The sequence below is a fragment of the Adiantum capillus-veneris genome, chromosome 14 (assembly GCF_014529385.1).
Source record: "Adiantum capillus-veneris isolate H3 chromosome 14, ASM1452938v2, whole genome shotgun sequence".
Classification (NCBI taxonomy): domain Eukaryota; kingdom Viridiplantae; phylum Streptophyta; class Polypodiopsida; order Polypodiales; family Pteridaceae; genus Adiantum; species Adiantum capillus-veneris.
Window position 1 is genome coordinate 30,075,529 of NC_140944.1, and position 26,575 is coordinate 30,102,103.

Here is a 26,575-nt window from a genome sequence, read left to right on the forward strand (position 1 = left end):
AGTTGCACACGATTTCTTAAAAAAGGACCGCTTCACGCATGGCTTGTGGCCGCTGCTCAAAGAGAAGGTGAAGGGTAGATTCTCGGCTACGTACAAGTTAGCTGTGGAGATCGCTCGCCTTAAAGACAAGAAGTTCCGGATGAAGGCCAAAGAAACTAAGTCAATAGAAGCAGGAACATCGCATCGACCAATAACCACGACAACTACCATTCCTCCACCACCATCAGCTTGTGGGGTAAGAAATGACCAACAAGATATGTTGGCCCACATTACTCACCAATTGCAGAATTTGTATGTCCACTTGATACAACAAGGAATGAGTGAGGAGAGAGATCAAGACCCAGGGAGAGCACGACGACAAAACAGAGAGTATCACTGATACCACTACGGAGAAGATGGTCACGGTGTATACTACTGTCCCAAACCGCGCAAAACTATAATAGAGGAGGTAGGAGAAACCAACTGTCAACCCCTAGAGAGAGAACACCTCCACCCCGAGCACTAGCCGCACCAACACAAATTCTACATCCACCTAAGGCACCACCACAAGCACCCATTCCACCTCTTCCACCGGCACCACCACCTCATCGCCATGTAAACATCATAAGGTTAGAGAAAAAAGGAAAGGCTGTAGCAGTGGATCCACCAAGAGTAAAGGAGAAAGATAAAGGTAAGGAGAAGGTAACCTTTGAAGAACCATTTGAAGCCATGACTGTAAAGAGAGGTAGGAGGCAGAAAACTACAAAATTTGATGATGAGAAAAGCATGAACGGAGAGACTAGCAAGAGGCCGTCAAGGCCACAATGGAAAATAGGCATCACCGACTTTCAGTTAAGGGAGAGTTCTAGGCCCTATGATCTAACATTGGATGTGGCAGAGCAAGGACCAAAGATTACATGGCCACAACTGCTACATCTCGCACCAAAGGCAAGGCGACAATGGTCCAAAATGGTAAGTACAAGGTGCTCCAAAGCAAAGATAGCGGGAGAAATTTTGGGTTGCAACATGGATGACATCCTTCCAATTGTCGACGTCAACATAAAGGGTGAGAGGGTTGGAAACACCTACATTGATGGTGGTGCCCAAATTTGTGTGATGAGTGAATCTATGATGCTTCGTCTAGGGCTCGAGGTTGACAGGACTTCTCCGTGCAAGGGAAAGATGGCAAACAATGCAAAAGTAAAATGTGCAGGTGTGGTAAGTGCCGTAAAGATAAAAGCTTTCAACACTGAGTTAGAAGTAGATGTTTTTGTGATGCCAACTAAGGGGGAGGGCTATCCATTGATCTTGGGAAGGCCATGGTTGATGTCCATGAAGGAAAAATAGGACTGGGGCACTGGCCTTCTATGCATAACTGGTAAGAAAGGGGAAACAATCTACTACAACATGAAGACCGGCAAGCAGAAGCAAATGGACCTAGAGACATCAGCACATGAAACCACTAGTGAGTCCTCCACTTCTGACGAGCAGACCACTTCCACCGATGAAAGTGACCGTTCCATCGATGTGATGGGTATCATCATGAAGGATCTACAAAGAGTAAGCACAATGGCGACCCATCACCAAAAGGGCAAAACAACGAAGAGGAAAGTAAATCACCTAGTCCAAGAGAAAGTAGGTTGAAGAGCATGTTGTCCATGGAGTTAAGAATTGAAGAGAAAGATAAATTTTTGCAAATTTTGATGGGATTTCCTGACCTTTTCATTGACAACTATGAAAGAATCACAGGTATTACAGTAGTGGAGCATCATATTAAGTTGAAGGAAGGGATAAAACTAGTGGTGCAAAAGCTACAACGGCTGGGGGTCGTACAAGAAAAGGAACTCCTTGTCAAGGTAAGGAAGCTACTAGAAGCAGGGTTCATCTATCCTATGGAAAATTCTGAGTGGGTGTCACTCGTAGTAGTGACACCTAAGAAGAATGGTAAGTGGAGGGTCTGCGTTGACTACAAGCCACTAAATGTAGCCACAAAGAGAGACCACTTCCCTCTCCCTTTCTTGGATGAAATTCTGAATGAAGTAGCTAGTTTTGAATGCTACACCGTGTGTGATGGGTATTCTGGGTATTTTCAAATACGCATAGCCTTGGAAGATCAGCTAAAAACCACTTTCATTATGCCATGGGGTTGTTTTGCGTACAGAGTTATGCCATTTGGTCTCACAAATGCACCAGCCACATTCCAAAGATATGTCACATATGTCTTTCAACCGTTCTTTGGAACATCTATAAGAGTGTTCATTGATGGTTTTTGTATATATAGTCCTCATATTTCACACTTAGAAAAGGTAACTGAGGGTTTGGCAAGGCTGCAAAGCCTAGGTGGGCAATTAAATGTAGACAAGTGTCACATTGGGGAAAGTACAGTTATTCTTTTAGGCCATGAAATTTCAGCTAAGGGTATCAATGCCGATCCAACTAAGGTGTTAGCACTCATTGCACTACCTTCACCAACAATCACATGTCAAGTAGTCTTTTTTCTACAAAAGGTGAGATACTTGAGTAGATTCATACATCTACTATCACAAATTTTTCTACCATTGCAACAGCTCACTCAACGATCAACTTTCACCTGGAATGAGGAGAGTGAACATCACTTCAACAAGGTAAAGGAGGTCTTAGCCACCATACCAACTATCTCACCGCCTAAGTAGGACGAAAAATTCTATGTCACCTCAAGCATGGGTGATGACTCCTTGGGGGATGTGCTACTCCAAAAAGATGCAATAACATATTTCATGAGGCCAATCTACTTCTCCAGTTGAATAATGACAGCAAAGAAAGGTTTCACCCATGTGGAACACCTAGTGCTAGCTCTTAGATTTGCAACTATTAAGTTTTCGGTCATATTTGCTGCCTAGGCAGTTTGTAATCTTAACCATGGATGAAATGTTTCCCTATGTTGTACAACACATGGATGTTTTTGCTAGAATTACCAAGTGGCTAGTTCGTTTGCAAGAGTTTGACTACACGGTACAAGTGGAAAGTACGACAAGGGCAAGCTTGGGGGGACTCATGACCTACCAAAACTTTGAGAAGAAGGTAAAGCAATCTAAAGGGGAAGGAATTCAATCGCTTCCAGAGCCACCGGTGGTAGAAAGATCACATTCTCTCTACTTTGATGGAGCCTACAAGCGAGCATCTGACAAAGCAGCTGTAGGCATAGTGGTCTTTGATGACAAAGGTATCAAGGTATTTTCGCTTGGACATTTGTTGGAAGCACATTCTAACAATGAAGCTGAGTATGCAGCACTGGCCAAGAGGTTACAATGGTGCATCTCACAATGGGTAAAGCGCCTTAATGTATTTGGGGATGCTCTACTTTTGGTAAGGCAAGTAAGTGGAGTGTGCACGTGTAAGAATCCTAGCATGAGAACTCACTGACGCTGTGTAAAAACTTTGTTGGGTAAGTTTGAAGCAGTTCAACTACACCATATCCCAAGGGCTCAAAACCATGAATCTGATGCCTTAGCAAGTGAAAGACTGCAGGAAGTGGTGGTTGGGGCTATAAAGGTAAAGCTCCCTCTATTTCAAGGTAGTGACACCTTACCCAACATAATGCATTTCTTGGAAACAGGGGAATGTCCATCGGATTTAACGAAAGGGCAAAAGCAATGGCTTACCAGGAAGTCCACAAGGTTTCGTCTTATCAATGACGGTTTGTATTATCAATGACAGTTTGTATTGTAAGGGTAAGGACCAAATACTCAGGAAGGTCCCTCTCTCTAATGAAATTACGGGGATAATTGCCAATTGTCATGATGGTGTTTGTGGCGGTCACTTTGCCCTAGGTATCGACTTATCAATGACAGTTTGTATTGTAAGGGTAAGGACCAAATACTCAAGAAGGTCCCTCTATTTAATGAAATTACCAGGGTAATTTCCAGTTGTCATGATGGTGTTTGTGGCGGTCACTTTGCCCTAGATATAACAAGTAGAAAATTCTTACAGGCTAGTTGTGTATGGCCTAGTCTCAATCGGGATGTACATCACTGGTGTAAGACATGTATGTTGTGTCAAAAGACCGGCACCAGGTCACTCATGCTTGAACCACCTACACCTATCCTCTCATATGGGCCATTTGAAAAATGGGTTATAGATGCCATAGGGCCATTGCCTAGGGCCAACTCAGGGAGTTCTACATCATCATGGGAGTCGACTATATGACTAGGTGGGCGGAAGCTACAGCCACAACAAGAATCACAGCCATGGAGGTAGCTAAATTTGTCTATGAGCACATATGTTGCAGGTTTGGCACACCATTAGAAATCATCTCTGATAGAGGGCTAGGTTTTAGAGCAAACTTGGTAGGAGAGTGCAAAAACTAGGCATTACAAGGAGGCACTCCTCACAATATTACCCTCAATGTAATGGCCTGGTTGAAAAAGTGAATGGAATGGTTTGTAAAATTATCACCAAGCAGGTTAACAATCATCTTGGGGATTGGGATAAGTATCTACTCCCAGCTTTGTGGGCCTACCGAACCTCATTCCGCACATCTTTCGCGTTCACCCCGTATCATTTGGTATTTGGCAAGGAAGCAATCTTACCTATTGAGGTGCAACTAGCAAGTCTCAAAGTGATGGCAAGCCAGTTTCAACGGCCCGACATGCATTTGCGAGGTCATGTCCGCGACTTGGAACGACTACAACTGGACAGAGAAGAATCAATCAATTATTATGCGGCACAGGCAGAGCATAGATGGCTTAGTTTCAACCAGCATCTTTGGTGTAAAGATTTAAAGAAGGGCATGTTGGTGCTCTGCTATGACAATCGCTTCGACACACGAAGGATAAGAAGCTTCTACTCCGATGGGAAGGCCCTTGCATCATCAGAAAGAAATATGCCAATGGGAGTTATCACCTTATGGAGGCTGATGGTAAGCTTCATAAGACCAGAGTCAATGGCTGGCGGCTTAAACCTTATTTTTTACAGTGAGATCAAACTCCACCTATCGACATCCCTGATGAGGATACACCATCAACCTCCGCCTCTGATGACGATGACCAAACAAATGAGTTAGAGACATAAATGCCCTTAACCTTAAGGGGAGGGCTAGTGACACTGGGTTAGCCACACCGCCCTTTAGCCCAACCAGAAAACTGAAGAAGCCGGCTCTCGGAGCAAGGCCACAGGAATCAACCCTCTTCGGGGAGCATGAGGTTAAAAAAAAAAAAACAAAAAATGTGTTTTTGTACTATTACTGCCGCCACCAACCCTCCCTACCTTGCTTGCCCATGTGCAATAGGCTGTTGCGCCTTCTTTTGGCACCACATAGTCCCTCTCATCTGTTATTTTCCTCTCTCTTTGTGTAGGCAAGCCATAAGGGCACATTAAAATATCTCTCTCTCTTCCCCTAGTTCGTCAACCTAGCCGGCCGCCATGCATGGGACAACAGTCTCCCTCTCTCTCTCTTCCATTATTCACTCTCACACTAGCCCTCTCTCCAAACCCTCTCATCCACACTCTCTCGTCCTCAGCAAGATACTATCTCTCTCTCTCTCTCTCTCTCTCTCTCTCTCTCTCTCTTGTTTGTCAACTAAGGCGGACCCGCCACACTCCCCCCTTCTCTCCCTTACTCACTTCCTCTCTCTCCCTGGCCCACCTCAGTCTCCCTCTCCCTCTCTCCCTCGATCAGACCCTCTCTCTCTCTCTATCTCTCTCTCTCTCTCTCGTCTCCGCACCCATACACCCACACACCAACACACACACACACACACACACACACACACACCAACCCTTCTCACCCCCTCAACCTTTCGCTCGGCCATCTACTCTCCCTCTCTCTTCCTTGCTCTTTGTGTAAGCAGCCAGCACCGCAGATTAACTCTCTCTCTCTCTCTCTCTCTCTCTCTCTCTCTCTCTCTCTCTCTCTCTCTCTCTCTCTCTCTTTCTCTTGTTTACACACACACACACACACACACACACACACCTCAACTCCCACACCCCCCCTCACATACTCTCGCCATCCCCCCTCGTTCGCTCACATTCTCTCTCCCCCCCGTTTCTCTGTAGTCTGCACGTAAGCAGTGTGTAAAAAAAATAAAATATATATATATATATAGATATAGATATATAAACATATCTTATTATACTCTCGTTCCCACACACATTGGCGGATGCACTTACCCATACACTATACACACACAAACCCATGCATACGCACACACACTCAGAAGCACCTACACCCTCACACAATTACACACATTCCCACACATGCGCATATGCACTTACGAGCAAAAACAAACACATGCACATACATACAGAAGCACGCACACGTGCACCCATACAATCAAACACACAGTACACATACATATACGCACCCACAAAAAAGTAAAAAACCAAAGCAACTCTGCAATCATCGACAAAGGAAGGAGACGACCAAATCACGCGATAGCGACAAAAAATCAAGAAGTGACGCCAAAGGCATGCCCCGATCAGCCCCGAAACAGACAAACGCATAGCATCTCGGCATCACACAAAAAAACACCAATTCTGGCAGCATTAACCTCACCCAAACCATCAACAAAACCCCTTGTAAATGCTCCAACCCCACACTCTTCTCTAATAACCTAACCAACGGCTAGTGGATTGTAAAAAACTCCCCACCCCACTCTTGCTTCCCTTCTCTCTATCTCTACCTTCTCTCTCTTTCTATCTCTCTCACTAGAGAGGCATCTATACTCACGACAGTGACCAGTGGATATCTACAAGAACCATTAGGTAAAGACCACCTCTCAAACCTATATAAAGAGGCCTCCGCTAAGCACAAAAGTAACACAAGTGAAGGAACAACACACTAGAGGCACCACCCAAGCTCCATGCACCACTAAGCACATAATGCACCTCCCAAGCTAGGAAGCTCATGGTATCATTCTTTGTGTAAGCATGGGCTATTTAGCATTAGCAACATCACCATCATCACCAATCTCCACCCATACCATGGTTGAGTTACTAGTGACGACCACCCCATGCACATAAGACACTCACTATTCCCCCGCAAGGCAACATGAGCATGCTAGGATTGAATGCACCGACACCATGCTACCCCGGGCCACTCTCGATGCTGGTGATTGACGTCGTCGGTGGCTACATCGTCTTGATGTTTTCCCTCAACTAACCTCCCGCTTGTGATGACAATGTCACTCAAACACCAAGTAGAATTTGTCACTCTACTTTGGGAGTATGATATGGACTAATGAGCAGACATGCTTGCGGCAACTACGTCTCCCAAGCACCAAATGGACTAGTCATCCATTCTAGAATGATTTCACAGAGTGAATAGGGATCCTCTACCTGCCCGCTAAGAAACGTAGATTAATGACTAAGGCTTTATCTCTTCTACCTCATAGTCGAGGACGACTATGATTTCAAGAGAGATACAATGTCATAAAATCTAATATCTAACCAACCCAAATTATTTTCTCATATTAAACTGATCGTTTAATGTGGGAGAATAAACGGGAACAAGGGCTAGAATATAGACATGTGCTTATGGATCTGTCTCAACACGGGGCCAAGGTTAAAGGGGTCCAAATGAGAGATAGTATGTTAAAGAGAAATGCTACCTAATGGAGCTTAAAGACTTTAGGGTTATCTTTCATTAAAGACATCCAAAAGTTAGTGTTAAAAAGTCCTTTGACCTTAGGCAAGCTAGGGCTGACCTTGAGGTGGGAACCCTACCCAAGCGTAAGGTGCTTATCGGCTTTCTAACTACAATGCTTAAAATGTTTGTGGAAACCTTTTCCAAATCTTGAGGCGATTTTTATGCTTAAAATGACTAAGGTTCTTGAAGTGTTCAATTCAAAGACAAACTCTCAAGAGGCATCAATGGTTTCCATGCTCGATTGACTAAGTGCTTGAAGTATTCAATTCAAACCAAATGACTTAATAGACATAAAAGACACATGTTCAAATGATCCTCCACATGTGGCTCTCATGATGTGCTTGAATCCTATTGGATATGTTTTAAAGGGGTCAAAGATGCATAAAAATAAATAATTAAGTTCTTTCTCTCAAAGAGGAAAAAGAGGACACATGTCCAAATGAAATAATTAAATAATACAAGAAAGTGTGTGTGTGTGTGTGTGTGTGTGTGTGTGTGTGTGTGAGAGAGAGAGAGAGAGAGAGAGAGAGAGAGGTGGACCAAGCATGAGAGGGGGGTATACTCTCCCACACACACACACATTCTCTCATTGTGTAGAGTGCAAAGTGCAAGAGCTCCATCTCCTTCTGCAAGCTGGTTGAGAAGTGGAGACCCTACACCAACACTCTTGGCTATGGAATGCAAATCCAACCAAGAGCCATGCTTCAATGCTTAAGCTTGCCATCTTATTCATCTTCATTACTATGATATTATGCTATGCTAAGCAAGAAGAGTGATGATAAGTGAGGAACTATTATTTCTTTCTCCTATGGATGATTCTTCTTCATCTTCCCTACCCTCATTCCCCGCTAGCTCTCCCCACCTTCGAAGGTGTTTAAGGCCTTGGGACGAAGGCTTGGGATAGTTAATGCTTTTTGCAAAGTTTATGGTATGCTTGTGATGCATGAAGCTTTCCATCTTCATTGCATCACCTATGTCACAAGGAACACAAAGATCGTATTGTATCAAGTCTCTCTTAATGGAAGAATCTATAATACAAACGCCTTTAAATCCGGTCCTCAACTATTGTCATTTTCTCTAATACTCTCTGGCTTGCAAAAGTATTGTTCATGCCAAGTTAATTAAGTACTATGTTTATGTTGCTACCATAAATTAAGTTCACCCTCTTTGTTCTCAAAGTAATCTCACAAAAATGCTCACTCAAATTCTCTTAATTCGCTATTCTCAAAGTTCATAGGCCATTTCCATTATAGTAGGTGATTATAATATGGTGGAGAAAAGAAGGGACATAGCTCGAACATTGAACATGTTAGCATCTGGTATTGTCATAAAATTGGAAAAAAACAAAGGAGCTAATCATTTCCCTCAAGGTTCTAAAAAGCTACTTTCAATAGGGGCCCACCTACTCAATGACCCTCTCTTCAGAAGCCTTGTCCTCAAAGCTATAAGAAAGATTCGGAAAGATGTGGACTCAGGAAGCCCTAGGGTCTCGGATGTTTTTGCCAAGAGTATCAGAAAAGCCATCAAAACTGCAGGTCCTAGAAGAAAGAAAAAACAAGAGGAACAACTCAATCCTCTCATAGAAAATTTTAAAATTTTAACCACCAAAAAATAGGAAGGTTTCTCTTTAGAGACAAAGCACAGAAGATGGCTAGAAGGTAAAGCGAAATTAATCGATCTTCAACTAGAGGAGATGAGGAAAGCCAGAATCCTATCTAGAGAAACTTTCCTCCAGCCGGAGCAGGCTAACCGTACTCACTTCTTCAGGGTCCTCAAAGTTAAAAGAAATCGGGGCCTGGTCCATTCTCTCACAAATACGAATAGAAATGAAAATTTTGATGGAATGTCTACATTAATGCTTAACCACTTGCAATAGATCATAGGACATCTTGAGGATCGCTCCCCTAAGATAGATGCTACCAGAGCAACTCTCCTTGGGAGCATCAAAAGAACGATTTCCCTCTTCGAAGCCAACCCCTCCTGGAGAAGTCGTTCACCAAGGATGAATGCTCCCTTGTGCTGCCTGCTCTAGGCAAAGAAAGATCCCTTGATTGGGATGGGTTGACTACTAAGTTCTTCATGTAATTTTGGGAAGTTCTTAAGTCCCACATCATGAGAATGGAAAATCAAGACTTTGGGGATGGGTTCATGGACTTAAGCATTAAAAGAGGCCTCATTAAGCCTATCCCCAAACAAGTCTGTTTCTCCCAACTTAAGCATTGGCACCCTATAATGATGATGTCAATAGCCTATAAAATTGTCGCCAAAACTATAGCCCTCAAGCTATCCCCCCTCCTCGAAAAAGTTCTCACTCCCCACCACCATGGATTCATCAAGGGAAGGTCAATCTATGACAACATTTTGGCCGCAATGGTTGGCATTAAATATGCCGCTTTCTCAAAGCAAGAGTGTATCTTACTTCAGCTGGATCTAGATAAAGCCTATGACAAAATAACATGGTCTTTCATTGAAGATGTCATGAAGACTTAGGATTTGGGCAACAAATGTACCGCCTAGTCAGCACCCTAGGTGCTGGAAGCTAATTGGAGGTCCTGTTCAATGAGAGAATTGTGAGTGCTTTTGAGGTTATAAGATCCATAAAACAAGGATTCCCACTTGCCCCTCTTATGTTCGCCATTGGTTCCCACCCTCTGGTTACGTTACTGGAAAACAGTGCTGCTAAAGGAGAGATTCAAGGATTAGCTCTGGTGAATAACGACCAGTTGCTAGCAAAGCTTTTCGCGGATGATTCCCTGCTCTTTCTTGAAGCTTGCCCTGAGGTTATCAAGAAATCTCTAAAAATTGTGCAAACGTTCGCCTTATCCTCAGGGTCAAGGTGTAGTGTGGAAAAGTCGAGATTGATCTCTCTCTCTGAGAGTGGCTCGTTTGATACGTCTATGTGGACCAGGGAAATAGTGTCAAAAGGGAATATTTTTCGTCGCCTGGGAGCCCCACTTTGCAGGTGGGAGTTACTCACAAGCAGAGATTCTTTTGGGTTATGAAGAAGGTCAAGATTAAGATGCGCAGGTGGGAGTTTGTGCTTCTCCCCTTCCCAAGCAGAATAAAGGTTATCAATTCTTTCATGTTACCCTACATAGCCTTCAATGGTCCGCTAATAAAGCTAGCTAAATGCAACTGGAAAGATCTCTTGATATTGAGAATTTCACTGGCCTAGAAAGATCTAGAGATACAGAGTTCAAACAAGATGCAGTCTTTAAAGACAACCAAGAATGAAGACCAAAATTCGTCACCGGTGGAAGACAACACAAAGTCCTCAAGTAAAGTTCAGATGAAGACTTATGCCAAAGCAAAGTTTATTGAAGATGATGCATCTCTACCCAATAGAAACCCCAAAGAGGTTGAAGAAGATTGGGCAAAAGCAAGTGCATTTCAAGATCATATAATAACCACAAGAGCTACTGAGAGTAAATCACTATCAAATGAAGAAGTAAAAGATATTGAAGCTACAAAAGACCAGGAAGCAATGGAAAATTCACTCATTTTCAGTTGAGTTGACAGATGTAAGTCCCAATGGAGCAATAAGTTTTGAATCACCTTCCATAAAGACCCAACAAGAAAAATTGGAGACGGTTGCAAGGCCTGTGGAGCAAGGTGGGCTTGGGATCCTTAACACCCAGCACTCACGTAGAGGATTAATGTGCCAAGTTTTTGGTAACCCTCGCTAAAGAACATCAGGATTGGGCTATTATGGCTCAATATATGATGGACAACTCCAAAATTCACTCGCAAGGCGGGCAGTGGAAAGAGGTCGATGTGCACAACAAGCTATTGGCACCTCAATGGGTCATCCTAAAACTCAAGGGTATGACAAGTGAGCTTACCCGTAAATGCAAGAGAGTAGTAGGGTCTTTGGAATGGGGAGAGTTGTCAAGGTACTTCCACAACTCTATATCTCGTTGGCCCCCTTGGCTCTCCAAGGCTAGAGGCGTCCTTTTGACCCCTTTTTGGAGGGAAGTGGCGAGGAAAGTTAGTAACAAAGGTATTAGGCATATAGGCCAACTATGGGACTACAATAGAGGCTGTTGGAAAGGAGTTGATCAACTGGCTTCCGAGTTTAGCCTCAGTGGGCTAGACAGATTGTTGATCAGTAGAGCCCTCGAACAACTCACTTTGTGGTATCTGCCAAATTGTGAGTCCAAGCTCTAGTGGAAAGCTTGGCATTGGCCTGTGAAAAAACATTTTTTAAAACCCCAAACAAAGAATGTGCATCTCGCTCTTATGTAATCACAGAATTGGTTCTCCCCGCTCAATAAGCAGTGGGGAAATAATTGACTAGAGTCAAGGTGGGAAACGATATCAAGAACATTTGGCGCGCTCAATGGCTGGATAGGATGAAGGTCTCCTTATGGAAGGTGCTATGGGGAGCCATGCCAATTGGAGTCAAGGTCCTTGCTAATAGGGGAATCGGTCCAGATAGATGCTCACAATGTAGAACGGCTTGTGAAGATCTTTCCCACCTATTCAAGGAGTGTTTGTAGGCAAGATTTGCAAATGGGTCCAAAAACCTTGGAAAATAGGATTCTTCAAGAACAATCTTTTTTTGGGAGGAAAGATGTTCAAGATTCATACAATTCTCATTGCTACACAAAGCGTGAGGTCTTGCTACTTTAAACACATTTGGAAGGCAAGGAACGATAAAATTTTTGAGAACTCTCTGAAGGTAGCTAAGTTTGTGGAGATAGTCCAAGAAAGTAGGGTAATGATCATCGCCATTGGAAAGCAAAGGAACTCAAAAGAGTGGAGGAGAACCCTTGAGGCTGTTGTAATGGTCGTGCAAATGTGAATGTGTGGGATCATCCATAGTCAAGGGGTGGCTACCCCATCAGCTAGAATCCATTGAAGTGACGAGCCATGACAAGAATCTATAATTTTTGGATCTGGTAATATAATCCACTCACCATTGTGAGTTTTGCAAAAAAAAAAAAGGATACCCAACAAGGGCAAAATCTCTTTCAATGTACACATAGCAAGTGGTTTTTCTAAATGATGACACAAGGATGACACATATTCTTGAAATACTATTGTGCAATATAAGCTCCTAGACTTTGCTTCTTTAAGTCAGAATTTCTCCAAAATTCCTTCCTGAAACTCTTCTCACAAATGATTAGTTACAATGACCCTCCGCCCCCCCAGTCCCCCTTTGTTACCCCACCAAGATTTAAGGCTAGTTAGACGTCAAAACTTTTATGGATACATACCCATAAAAACATATTCTTATTTTTTAAATTTTAAATTTATTTTTTTTAGCATATTAAAATTTTGGGTTAACATTTGCCAAAGTTGAGAGATATTTGATTGTTTTTTTGAGATTTTTAGGTCTCTCTCTCTCTCTCTCTCTCTCTCTCTCTTTTTCCCCCCCCCCCCCCCCCCCCCTTAAAATCATACCATATGAAACTACATAGTGAATCCCATAGGATGAGAAATAGGGTAGTATGAAGTACTATTTTTGGTGTTGACTAGTATCCAAACTAACATTTGGTTTAACAAAACATTATCTAACGCCTTCACAAGAACCTTATACAAATGATGACATCAAAGACTATATAAATTGGACCAGTGATAGATGGCAATGAAAAAAGAGCAAAACAATGCCTTCAATTCATGTAATTCCAGTACAATTCACACGTCCTAGGGGACTAGCCTTACATGCACATGGCTTCAAACCATAAACCATGACTTGCAAGCACTTTATTATTTTTTGAGTAAAAAGCTCCAATAGAATGGTTAATTCAAATTCTTTACTTGCATATTTGTCATCCACACAAGCCGTATCGCTCAAAGTCTTACCTCACTCTACATTTTTGGTCTCATCAATCTCCCCCCCCCCCAATCAACCCCCCATCCTTGTCAACCTATCTTTTTTATCACTCTTTGGAATCATATTTCCCCTTGGCATCTTTGCCCCCCCCCCCCCCCCCCCTCTCTTTGGCAGCACCTCCCACCATCTGGCCACCCGTTTTTTATGTTGTTGCTTTGTATCATCCTCCCCTCCATTCTCCTTGCCATCTCTAGTGCTCTTCCACTTCTTGAAATTACATCCCACCTTCTTACTTTCCTTTTTTGTACGTTTTTGCATTGCATCATCCTCCCCCTGTTTCTCCTCCTTGAAATCTCTTGCGATCCCCCTCCCTTATTGGAATTACATCCCCCTTCTTGCTGGCTTTTGCTCTACGGAAGTGCTTTGCATCATCCTCCCCCTCCATCACATCCACTAGCTCTTTCCCTTGGAATTAGCACCCCTTGACTCGTCAAAAATTGGCATTCCTTCATCAATAGTTGGCAACTGCGTCATCAATAGCTAGCAATTGTTTATGAGTATCCAATGTCTGGTTGACAGATGGGTTATCTTCATCAACAGTCTTGGCCTCATCAAAAGTTGGGATCCCATCATTATTAGCCTTGGTGGCAATACCCTTTTTCTCTATGTTGACACCTATATGCTTCCCCTCTTCATCCAAGTAAATGACCTTAGGGACTCTCTCTTTCAACTATGCTTCACCTGATGTAATGAACTCCCCTCCACATTAGTCCCTCTCTAGCTACTCACAATAGTGCATGAACCCTCCAGGTCTTGCTCATCCCATTGGACTTCCATAATAGAGTTCTTGAAGTCCCATAGGAGATCTTGTACTTTCTTGGCTGCCAACAACATAAGAGGCCTTCAAAGCCTCCCCACAAGTGAAGCATACACCAAGAGCTACTACTATGCAATTAAACACTAAATCATAGAGTATGATACTAATGTGGACAAGAAGGCATGAACCTACCAAAAACTTAAGAAGCCTCCAAAGCCTCCCCACAAGGAATGCATACACAAAAGAGATTTTTGAATGGTATCCTTGACATCCACAATTTGAATCCTCAGAAAGAGGTGAACCTCTTATCCCTCTTTATGTTTTCAATAACCTTGCTTACAAAATCAAAGTGGTTCTACCCTTCCTTGCATTCAACCTCAAGCCAGTATATTCTTTCTATAAAACAAGAGAGAGAAGATTAAACATATAAACAATTTATCATCTCAAGTTCCATAGTTTCCAAGAATACAAGATAAAGAGGAGGAAGCAACAATAAACACCATAAACCAATAAGTATCGACGAACAATCCCAAAGCACCAAAAGTACTAAATGTACCAAAGTACCAAAGCACCAAAATAACAAAAAGTACCAAATCTAACATACAATACCAAAACCAACAACTCAAATTAAAACTACCAAAAGCACCCAAATATAACCAAAAGTACCTTAATTGGAGTTTTTTTAATCAACAAAAGTACCAAAAGTACCTAATTGTACCAAATGTACCAAAAAATTACATAACTACCAAAATTCACTAAACTTTAGAAAGCACCCAAACTTAATCGAAAGTACCTCAATTAAAGTCTTTTATCAACAGAAGTACCAAATGTATCAAACACTTTCAAATCTACCAAACAGTACCAAATGTACCAAAATAATCCATAACTATCAAATTAACTAAGCTTTAAAAAGAACCCAAACTTAACCAAAAGTACCCAAATAGACTAGAACTACCAACGGCTCAAGAACCACATAAACTAGCAAACCCATGAGACAACTATGAAAACTTTTCAAACTACCAGCAATAGCCAAACTATCAAAGTGTACCTAAACTGTGGAATTTTTCTAAACTATCATAACTATAGAATCTTTCAAAACTAGCAAGAATACATTATCTTTCAGAATTTCCAAAACTATCAAAATAACAAAATGTGACAAAAGTATCAATACTAAGGCTTCTTAAACCACTAAAAATTTCAAAACAAGCTAAGCACCCTAAAAGTAATATATCCAAGACTGTCAAAAGAAGCATGAGATAATATGAAATAATAAAAGTTTCAAAAACTATCAAATTGTTAGTATGAATATGAACCTCTTCTTCAAGCCTATGGATGTTTTCAGTAATAGTAAGCCTTAGGAGCATGTGTCGATTGGTTGCCAAGTAAGCCTCCACCTTACTTATCTCATCATCATACACATGGCTTTGTTGTCACACCTCAAAAAGTCACGCTTCACATCCCAAAATATCATCCTTAATTTTCTTTGCCACGAAATTTGATCCTTCATACCTTAGTAGAGTCTCCTTCTTCTATAGGATATTAGCCCTAAATACTATTCATTTACTTGTGAGCAACTATATTCTTCCAGGGCATCCTATGAAGTACCACATGTATATCAATGATGTAATCATCTACTAGCCCAAGGTACAAATGATCTCTCTCTGTATAGATGTTATTGCCACTCTATGTCATGCAAGCCTTCTTGTGTCATGATGGGGGGACCTCCATGGGAGACACCATTGTCCCTATTCCAGGTTTCAACCTTTCTCTCCAAACCTCCCACCTTGAAACTACAAAAATTAAGTAGACTCTCACCAAAGTGGGCCCATGCCAGCTTATGGGTTGTAGGATTCTTCATCATTGCATGTCACCTTTCAAATGCATAGCACTACACAAACTCACTTGTAATCTCCCCGCAATTATCACTAATCATTGGCAAGGGTAGTGGCCATATAGCTATTCCAAATACCAATGCTAGAGATAGTTAGAATTGAGTAGAAATTAACATGAATTATGAGTTATGAATCAACTTAGTGCTTGGAGAGAGAGAGCGCCAAGTCTAGCATAAATATCTAACCAATGTTATTAGGAAATAATGATTATGTGCTAGATCTAATACCATATGCAAGAGCTATTGTGGATAAATCATTGTGTAGGAACCATAGAAGTAGAGAATAACTAGATTAGATAGAGTGTACGCAATAAAGTGAAATGGAAACTTTCTTGATTATTTAGAGAATTAAGAGAGAGAAATACAAGCTTGCATAGTGTCTTTATATGCTCAAGATGAAAGGTGGTAATAGAGGTGAGAGGGATATATATGGTAGATGGAAATTTGAATGTGGGTTACAATGTGTAGCATGTGTGCATAGCGTAAGTAGCATGTGTGAGGCTAGGGACTTGTATGTAGGAGAGTGTATCCATGCACATATAGGTGCATCCCATGTGTGCTTGGATTTAGAAATTGGTCACATTAGAGTGTAAACTTAAATATAACCCCAATAGTATCATCATTGCCCACCCCCAAGTTGAGCATTTATGCTCAACCATAGACAAGATTATTGAAAAAAATACTGTCAAACCTAGAAAAATACCTACTAAGTAGCATACACCAAGCATATATACATTACTCTTATTAATAATCATCATCTGAGCCTTTATCTAGGTGGATTTCCCACACCCTTGCATCACCTACTAATATTCACCTAGATCCCAAACAAAACTCAACAAACTTACAAGCATACAAAGCATCAATGTGAGGACCATGCTAGGGACCATCAGATGTGCCTTCTTCAAATGGCTATACCGTGATTCCTGACATCCCTCCCACTTGAGACCAACACCCAAAAAAAACTCCTCTTGCTCTACGATGTCAGCTCAATGGGGGTAATAAAATTCCACTTTTCTTACACAAATCCCTTAACCCAAAGAATTATTTTCTTACCGAATCAACCTTTCATTTTGATCTCATCAATTTAATCTCAACTTGACCTTCCAGGGCAAACTGGTGGGATTTTCTCTAATTCACCCTTCGTTCAAGGTCATCAATGCTTTTTCCTAGGCATGACCAAGCACAACCATTGATGCATTCCCCTAAGGTAAGTGTTATTATCAACTACATGTATCCCACGTTTCCAAGTTTCACCCTTTCTCCATAAATCGAGATCCCTTTCCCCATTCTTAACTTAGCTTAATATACAACATCAAAATAGGGATCAAATTTTTTACCAACAAATAATTCACATGTTTTTTCTTACATGACACATATCCTTCCTTACAAGTTCTTACACTCCTTATAAGTCCTTACCATATGACAAGTAAGTTAGAGGTATACTTTTGTTAGAGAAAAGTATTTTCTTGTAAGAAAATTCAATGAAGCGAGAGGATATTTTCACTAGTGGGAAAAATAAAAAAAGTGGAATCCTCCTCTTTATTGAATCCATTCTTTTAAGTTGTGCCAAATCTATAAAAGGTTTTTTCCACTAGTGGAAAAAAGACAAAAAGTGGACTCCTTCTCTTTATAAATTCTAATTTTCAAGTTGTGCAAACTCCATAGGAGGTTTTTCCAATACTCTTTTGGAATTAAAAGATACAAAGCTACTACATAAGTTTGGTGATTCAAAAACAAAATGCACCCAGAGTTGGCCCTCATTTTGGCGATGTATAGGAGGCCAAGAGAGACCTTCCCCACTTAATGGTTGCTTAAAGGCCTTATCCCTTATGGGAAGGCACCATTACTGGAGCGTGACAAGCCTCAAATTACTATATGTGGCACTTAAAAATGGTTTGAACATTACAAGGTGCATTCACATCCATTACTGCCTCCCTTCCCTCTTCCCCTATTGCATAAATTTGACTATCCTGTGTTGGAAAGCTTGATTGGCTAAGCATACTCCTACCCCTCGTGTCTTTTTCATCATACGGGATTCTACTGGGATTACCCATGGTAGCCGTTTTGTGAATGTCGTTGCTTGGAGTTGCACACCTACCAAATGACTAGTTCTTCGGGGATTGGCCTCCCTGTACAAACCAGTTGCCTCAACCATGAGACCCTGCTATATATAGAGGTGAGGTTTTCTCTGGCCCCTCACTTAGCCTTGTTTGCGTTGGCGTATGTTTGTGAAAGAGAGAAGTGTGAGTGTGTTCCTGATTGTTGAGCATCATGGAACTAGTTGAACAAGCATCTCAGGTATGTGCTTAGATGGTCTTGGTTTTACATCACTGCACCATGTAGAGGCCTAAAAAACATTGTAGTGTAATTTCTTTTGATAAAACCCTAAAAGCATAGTCCTATAGATATAGTCGCCACCTTATGCCACCTTCTCTCAGGCTTTGTCATCAGCATCAGCTCAGTGTGTAGCTTTTGTTGTGATGATCATGGCATCGTCTCCATGAGGGGCCCATGCATATCCATGCATGTGCATTGTTTTTGCCATCCTTGTTGTGCCATGGCCCCAATAACTAGGCTCACCAGATCTTCATGCCCATGCATGTGCATTGTTTTTGCCATCCTTTCTTGTTGTTAATATTGGTCTTACCAATTTGCAAAGTTTATTGGGCTGTTTTTCTCCTTCACAGTCACCCTACTTGGCTACTACCAATGCAGTTACCCTACATGAGTGCCTATTCACTATTGTCCTCTTGAGTAGCACCTCGCCTTCTCTCCATGCTTGTGTTATATCAGGGCCCTTTAAAAAGTGTCATGAGTTGTGGAGAGGGGAGGCACATGAGAATGTTGTGCTTCATCCCCATACTCTCCCTTGGTCTCAAGAATGGATGATTATCGATTCAAATTGCTCCAATTTAAAGGTAGCATAGACATTGGCCTTGGGGTTTGCTTTGTATAATTTTTGTATATCTGCATTCAAGGATTATTTTAAAACTCCTTATTTGTGATTTTTTACAAATAACATCATCACCCTTTTCCAATTCAACTTGTAAATTCTTCTTCAACTCCATTTCATGGTACCCTTCTATATGTGGAAATGTGAGAAAAAATATATTTTAATAAACCCTTCCATTAGGAAGAGGATGTGGTCCGAGAGGGCCTCTTTATTTTCCATGAGATTATGGAGGTGATAAACATTTTGACAAATAGATGCATGCCATGTGTGCAAAAATGGTGGGTGTATAAGAGAGGTGTAAGAGTGGTCAAAGGATGCACTTCCCCCCAAAAAGGGGGTGAACAACTTTATGACTTTTGGCCTTCCATAACTTCTACGTATGATCTTTGACTGGAGCAAATATTAAAGATTTGTAATCTACACGTGGAGCTCTTTCCATAGATATGTTATGTGATACGGTTTTGCCTACAATAATGGCAAACAAATGCACTATTACAAATGCGACGAGCCCTACATAGAAGAGTTTTTAGAGCACAAGAGGTTTTATGTTTTTACATACACAAAAGGCAGAGACACCCACATAATCATGCTTGATAAGTATGGATGAAAGTAGATGAAAGTAGTCGACAATAGACCAAAGAGAACTTGAGAGATATACATACTTTGGAGGCCCACTCCATCAATGTTTTTTCACTCCTAGCACATTCAAACCTACTGTATTAGAGACCAGACTGAGATGGGAAGACTAAGTCTATAGAGATGAATAATTGCAGACTCAATGAGCCAATCATAGTTTTTAGTGCTTAGGCTAATGGGATACTTGGACTTAAGGGTTCAAATGACCACATATGGGGTAGTCAATGAAGCTCCCAGCATGATCTATATGATAAGAGTTTCAAATATCTTGTCTGAGACAAGAGATGTGCGTCCTGAGGAGAGGACCATAGAATGAACTCCAATTTGAGTGCCTACTAGGGCTTACGAGGCTAGAGATGTCTTAGCAAGAGAACCTGTAGTTGTGAGAATGGTTGCCAAAACATGACAAATGCAACCATCATGGGTAGCTAAATGTGTTTCCAAGAAGTACAATGGGTCAAGAGATCCATATGTCCAAACAAGTTTTGAGAATTGAATATGTGGCAAATTTTCACACTCAGTATGAAGGATTTGGGTTGACATTGGAAATAATAGCATTGACATGGTTCCAACTTTTGAATAGTAGAGATTTTCCAAACATATAGCAACTTCTACACAAAATTTCAAAGAAATTCTCAAAAAAGGACAATCAAGCACAATACAGTGTCCCAAATCAACGCTTTCAAGAAAAAGAAGAATGACAAAGTGAAGAAATATTTTCTTTGCTTTATATACTACATAGAGAGATATCCTGTGAGAGAGTTACAATATGAGAGGCTATTAGTTCTCTTCATAGAGGGCTTGAGGAATGAGACCCTCAAGAAGGACGTGCACTTGAAAGCATGCACATGTTTGAGCAAGTTAGTAGAGAAACTTGTATCTAGTTGACAATTGTAAGGCTTACGGAGAGGTGACAGAAGATGCGAATAATGAAACTAGTAGTGTCTCTTCTATGATGAATGAATCCACAACAAAGCGGGGTGTTCAAATTACTTCTGTGTTGAGCATCATTAGGAAGATAATGGAGTCTAGTAGGGCCTCTATATTTGGTAGTTTATGGGAATCAAACCTTTAGTATTAAGGAAGAAATCAAAGGACAACTTTTGATTCAGAAAAAAAAAGGCTAGTTTATCTGAATTCAAATTTCTCCCCCAAAGTAAAATTTAAAATCTAGCGGGAAAAAGTATATCATGTAACATATTTATGAAAAAATATTGGCATGTAGATTCCAAATGTATAATCTCTACTCAAATCAAAGATCATATGTAGGAGTTATGGAAGGCAAAAAAGACCATAAAGTTGTTCACCTCCTTTTTGAGGGGGAAAGTGCCGTCTTTGACCTCTCTTACTCCTCTCTTACACACCCACCATTCTTGAACACATGACATGCATCTATTTGTCAAAATATTAATTACCTCCATAATCTCATGGTAAATAAAGAGGTCCAGATAGACCCCATCCTATCCTAACGTGATCAATTGGTTGACGAAGTGACCAAGAAAATGAGTCAAGGAAGTAGACCAAACTTGAATGTACAACAAAAACCAATGAGGAGATATGACACATATGAAGAGGATCATCCCACTCCATGGTCTAGTACACAGTGTAGACCAGTATCAGTGAAGGCACAACATGTCTTGAATTGGTATGCAATTGAGAAAAAAATGAACTAACCATGAAACAAGTAAGTGCTTTGATAGCAGGGTCTATGTGAGGGAAAGGCCATAAGGACCTCTGGGGGTGAAACCTTTGCCACCACCATCAATATACCAAATAGGCCTGAATAACGTAGCACAAGGCTGAGACAAGACTCAACCAATGTTGGTCTAACAACTTCCTCCACCTTAGGAGAATCGAGCAAATGTTACATATACATATCATGTAATAACTTCTGCAAATAAGAGAGTGCAACCACCAACTTCATCTTACAAAGAACTAGTTGAAACTTAGGAGAGAGAGCCTGAGAGTAATGTTTGCATTGACAAAGGTCATCTTTCTTGGGTACTTATAGATGATGTTGCAAAGCCATCATACATCATGAAATTGACTAAAAATCATTATAGAATGGATGAAAACACACGCATGTTTGTAGCAAACCAAAATTACAAACCTAGATGCTATCTGCCTAGGTCAGGACACCAATGGGGGTTCCACAATCATCCCAACTAGTAGGTCAATGCTATGTATGTGGAGGTGATCATTGAGCAAGGTTTTGTCCACACAAGGACGAATATAAAAAGATTTTTGGATTATGTGATGGATGTGCAATCGATTATGTTCTTCCAAATTGTCCCTATAAATTTGACAACAAGGGGAAAGTGATGATGAACATCATTGGAATTTTTCCATGTTCAAGTGGATCAAAAATTGAGCCTATAATTCCAACAAATGCAGTGACAAGAGCTCAAGCTCAAGGATCTGCTAGAAACACACTTATCGAGGACAAACAAAAAATTCCTATTCAAACAAAATTTGAGAGCTTATCGTCGGTAAGGATTCAAAGAAAATATTGGAAATCCAAATAAGACAAAACAAAAGCAAAGAGGCTAAAGGAGAAAATTTCTTTAGAGACCGTGCTGCAACAAGCTAGGAAGCAACTAAAACATGAAAACAAAAACAAGGAAAAAAGGGAAGAAGTGGTTTCATCAAGGATATCATTGGGAGGTTTAGTCCAAGTAGATAAAGTTATAGAACCTTTAGAGGCTCTATTATAAGCTTATCTGGCCAGACTGAAAACCAACCAAACATTGGAATAGAGATGGTTGACATATCTGCATCGCGAGATTGAGAAATGGAGCCTAAGATAAAGTTATAGAACCTTTAGAGGCTCTATTACAAGCTTATGAGGCCAGGATGAAAACCAACTAGACATTGGAATAGAGATGGTTGGAGTATGTGCATCCTGAGATTGAGAAATAGAGACTGAAAATGTGCAAAAGGCTCATAGAGACATCTCAAGCTCTAATGGAGTCAAAAAACAAAAAATCTCTATACCAAAAATGTTAATCCATAAAGGAAATAGATAAATTATTCACAAAGGAAACAAAACGGACAATCAAAGGAAGCTTGAAACAGAAACACCATTATTGGAAAATAGGATAGTGGCTAATATAATGGATGACTTTAAGTCACATGTAATGATGCCAATTTGTGAAGTGGAAGAGCTATGGAAACAAAACTTATGGAAAATGACCAGAAACAAAAAGGATGGTAGTGCAACTTTTAAGTGTGTACCTATCACTAAAATTAACATGGATAATGACTTTTACCCAAGAGACATGCAATCTCTATACGATGATGCAGGGATAGAATCATTTGGGGAGAGTTAACCTAAAATGTTGAAGACTTTGCCATATTTAATAGGAGAGTATGAAACATAATCCAAGGTTAAGGTAGTTCTTTCTCAGTGGAAACCAATCCGAAAGCTTATGGATACTAACAGCCTACACAAACTAATATCAACTACTATATAATGCACAATAACTCTCTCTAAGCTATGCAGATTAGATCGCATCTATGGGGATAAGTGGACAAAAATTTAGAGAAGATGGATTGAAAATTCCTCTTCCAACAATTCCCTTTGATGAACAAATGGGTAAAGTGACAAAAGGTAAGCCAAAGGCAAAACTAGTACCTATGAAAAAGTTGGTTGATTACAATGAAGAGCAAGAAGGGAATACCACCTTGCCAATGGAGCACAACGGAGTAAAAATGATTGCTATACTTGATAGCAGTGCTAGAGTGTCCATTGCCACAAATGAGATATGAGAAAAATGCGGAAGACTAGCTCTCAAAAAAATAAGAATGAAACTCCAACTTGAAAAACAATACATTGAGAGACCATCGGATGTGTTGGAAAAAATTATTTACTTCAAGTGGATCGGACTAAAAATAAAAGTATCATTGAAAGCGGTAACAAGAGTGCAAGCAAAACAGAAAGCAAGAAGCGAGAAAGGTGGTAGCAACTCAAATGTGTTAGTGTAAAATCTATAAGGAAGGCCACGAGGGATAGAGTTAGATCCCTATACCATAAGAAGTTAAAGGCTGCTATGGATGAGCTATCGCAAGCTCAAGGCAATCATAGAAACCAAAACAGCCTCTTCTAGTGCCATGCTAAAGGAAATACCTGAGGCTGAACAAAAGCAAAGCAAAGCAAAGCCAAAAGAGGTTATCTCAGGAGGTTCAATCCTATTCGACAAGAAATTCAATCCATTGAAAAAAATTTGGAAGGTATATAAAGCCAAACTAGACAACAAATAAACAATGGAATAGACATGGATGACTTATCCTAATGCAGAATGGGAAAATCTTAGGTTGGAGATGTGCAAAAAGTTTATTGCGATTTTTAAAGTCCTTATGGAACCTCCACTAGCTATGCATGTCCAAGCTAGGATAATACCTCAATCACCTGTAGATCCTAAAGAACCAAATGAGGGAAAAGAAGAGAGAGAATGAGACTAGAGTCATGAAATTTTAGTTGCAGATGGAAGCTGTCAAGAAACACCAATGGAGCGACGTGACAAAAGGAGGGAAATGGAGTTGCAAAATCCTCAAGAGAGGAAACATGCAGAAACATGCCAAAACGGGTTCAAAGATCAAGTGGTAGAAAACACAATGTATGACTCTATTTATCATATGACTCCTACCATTCCTAAGGTCAAAGGCAATTTTCCTGAAGAACCTTGGGATGTAGTTAGGAAAGTTAGAGGCGGAAACTAGTCGTGGGAATCAACACATGTGGCAGAAGTTAATCTTGAGAAGGACATGATGTAACTCAATATGCAATCCATGTATGGTGATCAAAACAGATAGATATCAAAGGATAGTAGAGAAGAAGCCCCTAAGGAGTTGCATCCGTACGTAGGACCTTATGTTGTTATGGTCTTGCTATCTCTAAGAAAAGCTCATAAACTAGTCATAGATTATCTTGGTTTGCAGGAATTCATGTCAGCATCAGTGAGATGTATGCTAATAGTAGTCAACACCTCAAATGTGGAGGGGTGTCGGGAAATTTCTTGAGAAAATAGGAATCAAAAACCCCGTTAAAGACCTAGGTTGAGAAATGGAGGATTGGATCCAACCCAAAAAGGATGTGAAACTAGTTCCCATAAACAAAGTTGGTGATTATTGTGAAGGTGAAGAGCAGAACACCACATGCCCATAGAGTACCAATGAATAGAAACCATTGCTATTCTAGATAGTGGTGCAGGGTTTGCCATTGCCACTAAAGTGATTTGGGAGAAATGGGAAAATACTTGCCCCTTAGATGAACACATATAAAATTGTAGTTAGTCAATAGCTATACTGCAAAGTCTAAGGGAGTATTGGAGTAGGAGGTGATGACCTCTTGTGGAATTGAGTATTAACAAGCACTTGTAGTTGTCGATTTTGGTCTTGAGAATAACTATGATGTTATTCTATGAATGCCATTCATGCACCAAATAAAAATGGTTCAAAATTGGGTCTATGATTATATCTACTTATGCCACATGGATACCACCACACACACCAATTTAAGAGACCATAACTACAAATACATATGGAGAACTTCTATAGAAGAATTTGATTTGGCTATAACTACAAAATTGGAAGTACCCATGTATTTGAATTCTAAATCTCATCTATAGATGTGTGGAGCTTTGGATTATGAGAGTCTTGTAAAAGATGACCACATGCAGGATAGACCATTCAAAGATTTTGAGACTATATATCTGAACCTTTTTCCAAAGAAAGAATGTAACCCTTGGAGTGGAATCAAATTTTGGCCACCTTAGATGTGGGCATCAATGAGATCACACCTACCAAGATTTGTGATGAGAATGGCCTACACATGTTTCCATTTTGCATGATAAGTGTGACCCCAAGACAAGACAATGAGGAAAGGATCAGGGATGATGAAATGACACAAGGATTAGAGAATAAAGTGTAGTATTTGTGTATCCAAGACAAGATTTCTATTTGAGATCTTACCTTGGAAAGTACACGAACAATATCCTAGACTAGAACAAGGAGCCAGGTAGTAACGAGTTTTACTATCACACCTTAGACACTAAGGAAAATCTTGACTTTTGTAAAGATGATGAAAAATTAGTGTGTCATGAAAGTGAGCTAGAAATGAAGTTTGAGAAACTCTACAATTTCCCAAACCCAAATGACAAGAACAAACGGACAAAAAGGGGGGGTAAAGGCAATATTGTGTATCGATAGGAAATATTCATACTTGACGTTCGCAGTAGCTCATGATTGCATAAAAGACAAAGTGACTAGAAAACTCTCAATGCCACCCCAATCGAGTAATTCTAAAAAAAAAAACGGCAAACAATGAGACTTCCCAAGGAAGTATCTAAGAAAGTTGTTTTTGCTAGCAATACTCGATGGACAAAAGTTAAGCAAAAAAAGAAATATTGTGAGCTAAAACGAACTTTGAAAGAGGTGTGGAAGATGGAGATGGAAAGTGAAAATAAAAATGGAGGAGAGTCAAAAACTACGGATTGGGTGTACCATCCCATTACGAAAAGTACACTATTTAGGATCGCAAGATCATTGTTGATTAGCAATTTAGAGAGAAGACTGAATGGCAAAAATCTTATGTTGGACATAAGGATGCTAAAGGATAGATCTAGTGGAGCCAGGGGAAGAGCCCAAGCATGCTTATATTGCTATTGAATCTATCTTCTGATGAGGAATTATTGATTAAGATTCTTAAAGAGTATAAGGATGTGTTTTCCTAGTCTTATAGGGGGTTGATCTCACCATTTTTTAGCACACAATCCATTTAAAGGCTGATGTTAAACCAAGCAGGCAACACCCTTCTACTTAGAACGAAACCTTTGATAAGAAGATCAAAGAAGAGATTGATAACTTAAAGGAAGTGGAGTTCGTTTATGAAACTAAGC

General features: G+C 40.5%; 1 pseudogene; it reads right to left on the reverse strand.

The window, feature by feature from the left end:
- The window catches only part of LOC147442154 (uncharacterized), a 70,164-nt pseudogene that overhangs the window by 42,729 nt on the left and 860 nt on the right, over positions 1-26,575 (reverse strand).